The 4,419-nt window shown below is 36.0% G+C and overlaps 1 pseudogene; it reads left to right on the top strand.

Annotated features, from left to right (window-relative positions):
- Window positions 1–2,210: 2,210 nt before the first annotated feature.
- On the top strand, window positions 2,211–2,418 carry LOC129692201 (40S ribosomal protein S28-like; annotated as a pseudogene).
- Window positions 2,419–4,419: the final 2,001 nt, after the last annotated feature.

Raw genomic sequence — 4,419 nt, 5'->3', positions numbered from 1 at the left:
TAAGGCCAATTCATAATGAATTTAGCTTGCAGTTTAACAGTCAAAGAAATAAACATAAAACCCCGCTTGTAAACACAGAATAGAAATGTCTTACTTCAGTGTTCATAGCATGGCAGTTATAAGTGGTACATTTATGATGTAAGAACTTTAAAAATAAGGGTTGAATTTGTTTGTGATCCCAGTACTTTGAAGGCTGAAGAAAATGAACTGTAAATTTTAGGCCAACTTGAGATTTGAACATAGCACAAACCACCAATACCCCCTTTAAAAAGAAAAAGGACAAAGGAGATGAATCCATGGGGAAAGTACTTGCAGTTTAAGCAGGAGGACCTGAGCTTCAATCTCCACCAATCACGTGAAAAGCCAGGCATAGTAATACATACACATAATCTCAAGCAAAGAATTGGAGACCTGGGAATTCCTGAACCCCACCGGTCATCCATTTTAACTAAAACAGTTAAATCCAGGTTAAAAAAGAAATCTTGACTCCAAAAATAAGGTGGAGAGTAATAGAGGAAGTCACCTGTCATTGGTCTTTGTCTTCCTCATGCACACTTACAAGCAAGGGCACATTCACATAAATACACATATACATACCCACCTGTACCACACAGACAAATAATGACAATTAAGAAAAGATGAGACCAAAAATTAAACAATCAAAGAAGGAAAGAGTATGGATGGTAATATAACTTAACGTGATGGGGGGGGGGGAAGCAAGATGTCCCCTGGACGTAGAAACAGGTTAAATGTTCTAGTTGCCTTTTGTGCTGTGGTTTTAAAACACTGTCAATGGCAGGAAAATAGTGAAAACCCACTCCCAATTAGTCCCCTTTTGCCTGTTTCTTCCAAAAAAAAAATTTCCAAAGATCAATGCTTTTACATTTCACATTAAGCTCTGAAATTGCCACATTTCGCTGTTGCAACATTCTTAAGCTTTGTGTGACTAATCCAGCAAGTATGACAACACAGGCTCTGCTTTAATGCCATCCTATAAAAGGGGGAAAGAATGGCAAAAGCAAGCAAGTCATCCATGAGAGCGGGTGACACAATTCTCAAACAAGTTCTTGCTATAGTAAACTCAGTGTTCATGGACCCACGGACTTTGAACTTAGAGCGGTAAAATATTTGCAACATGAATTCACTTGGTGGATTTTCAGAAATGCTGACAACTATTGGTGAGACTTTTACAGCGTGTTACTCATTCTAAGCGGGGAAAATTCAGGGGAGTTATCTCTGTCTACAGATGAGTGTAGGACAGTCATTGACCAGTTAGTTATACCATTCATCACTTTAAATTTCAATTGACAAAGTTCTATAGTGTATGATAATATCCTCAAATATTAAAGGAGAAAAAATGCCTGAGGGGGAAACTATTGCAGTGGAAACTATTTCAGTCTTTGCAAAGGAAGGCACTTTTTTTTTTTCAGATTGTCTATGAGAATAGGAGCTATGAAACTTTTTCTAGCTTATTTTTGTTGAGAAAAAAATCAAACACAAAGCACATGGCCCAGACATCAGGGACTTTTTGCAAATACCACCTTTTGGCCTCTTAAGTAAAAATAGCCACGGGTCAACACAACATCCTTGTTCTTTTCATACAGTTAAGAAATGCAGCACTGAATAAAACTGCAGTTTTAGTCTTGGTTAATATTTTAAATTTTGTTACATATATTTATTTTTCATATATGTGTAGGCATGCATACACTATAATGTAGTGAGATGAACAGAGGAACAGGAGAATTGCAGGAGTTGGTTTTCTCCTTCCACAATGTGTATTATAGGATTCCATGTCTTAAGGTTTGCAGCAAGGGCATTTACCTACTAAGCTAATTTACCATCCCTGTCTTAAGCTTTTTCATGCTGGTATAACAGAATAATCATGGCTGCATTATTTGTGATGAAAAGAAAATCTGTAAAGCTCCTGATTCTGGAAGATAGACAATCCAAAAGCATGACACTTGTAAGAGCATGATGTTTGCTTCTAGTGAATGTTGGACTTCATGTGCTTCACAACTTAACAGGAAAAGAACAGTGTAGGCTCCAGGTTACGTATAAAAATACCATGGACTGACTAATCTACCCAATAATAGTTACAATCCATGTACAAAGGCACTCTCTTTTTCAGTTCAGTTTTCAACACTGTTTTTTATGGCTCTCACAAATGGATTTGGGAGAGACTTTAAAACCTCTGCCATATTGCTGCCATCATGGACACGAGCCGCGAGCGGCCTATCAAGCTGGTTGGTTAGGGTAACCAAAGTGCAGGGCAGAACCGGTTCGCAGGAACAATGCACGCAGGTGCCTGTGGAATTTATGGATCACCAGAGGCTCTATCACCTGAAACGTCAAGGGCTCCGTTCAAGAGGGTGATCCACCCTCTTGGAGTAAGAAAGAGAAGCTAAGAGGTTGGGCTGATCTTGCTCCTGGGTCCTGGATATCCACCACTTGACCACTGGGATCACCTGCAACTGTTAAATAAAACGTTTACAAGCACTCTTTAAAATGTCCATCTACTCAAGAGTGTGAAGTGGGACTGCAGGTTCTGCTATGTAAAGATCAAGAAAGAGAGGTCATATAACCCTTTTGTAATTTTCAAACGTTGTAGAGCTAGAGAGACATTTACTGCAACACACCTGTTTCTTGGGAGGAATAACCATTATTTTTAACTTGTGAGGATGTCTAGGACCAGGGAGATTATGCTTACTTTTAAGTTGCTGTATTTTGCACCATCTCAATTTCATGGCTATCCATATCTCTGAATCTCTAGAAACACACATGCATTGCTTTTATTGAAAAAACCCAAAACAATATATATGACTACTAAATTTTGTTTCTTCCTATTATTTCTGTAGATTGACAATTTCCCTTTCAGTTGTTAAATGTATATTAAATACATAGAAACATAAAAAAAACATTTATATTGTTAAAACAAACAGACAAACAAAAAAAATAGTCCTAGGTAAAATTTCAGAAGCCTTAAGTGAAACAACAGACACATACAATCATTGCAGGAACAAAATGCTGGTTTAATTCCCTTTCTGTCAGCAGCCATGTTTAAGCTAAGTTCACTGAACACCATTATACATAGGATGACTTGAACATAGTAAATGTTTGGATAATAATTTATTGCCAAAATGAAAAAAAAAAAAAAACAGAAAGGATGAAAATAAATTAAAAATGGGAAGGTGTTAAGAACTTCACTTGATAATTTTGTGAGTAGTTAGTTGCTTTGAAAAGTGAGAATTTAATTTCTTTACTTCGTGGACACATAATCTCATCTTAGATATTTTTCTTCATGGTCATTATTAATACAGATGACATTGATGAAGAATCATAAGAGACAATTGTCATCATGAGGCTCATTGAAGTTCAAGAGCAGAGAATGTGAAAGCTCTAATCCACTCACAGTGACCAGATGATTTGCATAAAGATAAAAATCACTCTTGTACCTCACTGGAAAATATCTTTCAAGTTCCATTCAGAACATTAAATGCCTCTTTCTCCATTAGTAGAGAAGTAATCACAAAAAGAACCTTATTGCAGACTTGAACTTAACTGTGCCATCAGGGATTCTCTTTTCTGAATGTCTCAGCTGATGAGAACCTCATCTACTTCTACATTACTACATTACTACAGTTCTTACATCATGTACAGGCTTCCAATGAAGGTTGGAAATGCCCCAGAGGGATTTAAATCCTCACATTTACTTCCAATTTGGAGACATTATATCATGTTCTCGCCATACTCTCAGACCCAGGATTAAAAGTTAGCTCAATGTTAAAGTTACAAAGACCAAGGCCATATTTGTCATAATTTGAAAATAAAAAGTTTGGTTTTATGTCACTGGAGTCAGGAAAGAAGACTATCAGATGCTGTAATACTAATAGAATTTAATAATAAGTAAATTAATTAACAAAAGGTGCTAAATCAAAACTACTAAAGAAAATTAAAAGGGTGCTTTACAAAGTGGAAAATCTGACCCTAAGGATTAACCAAGATCCTTTTTGCAGAAATTATCTGAATGATTAGTTAACCCAACAATGTACTACTGATCAATATTCCTATAACTCTCACTTTTTCATCATCTGAACTGGCAAAATATGCTCATGAAGGAATGTTACTGCAAATTGCTTTATCACATATCTTCACTTTTTCCACTGTGTATCCATCAAATACTAATATAATATAATATAATATAATATAATATAATATAATATAATATCATGCTTTCTCTCAGTCCATTGTCATCATACACACACACACACACACACACACACACATCACACATATAGAATAATCTATCTGAAGCCCCAGGTTTTTCAGCTACCTACAGACCATAGATATTCTTGTTCTCACCACAATCTTCAGTTCTATCCACTCAAAGAGTTGAGTAAATTTAATATATATATATAGCTC

This window comes from Psammomys obesus, unplaced genomic scaffold, assembly GCF_907164565.1.
Source record: "Psammomys obesus unplaced genomic scaffold, mPsaObe1.curated_primary_1811, whole genome shotgun sequence".
Lineage (NCBI taxonomy): Eukaryota > Metazoa > Chordata > Mammalia > Rodentia > Muridae > Psammomys > Psammomys obesus.
The sequence above is the reverse complement of the archived record's forward strand: the minus strand, read 5'-3'. Positions and strand labels throughout refer to the sequence as shown.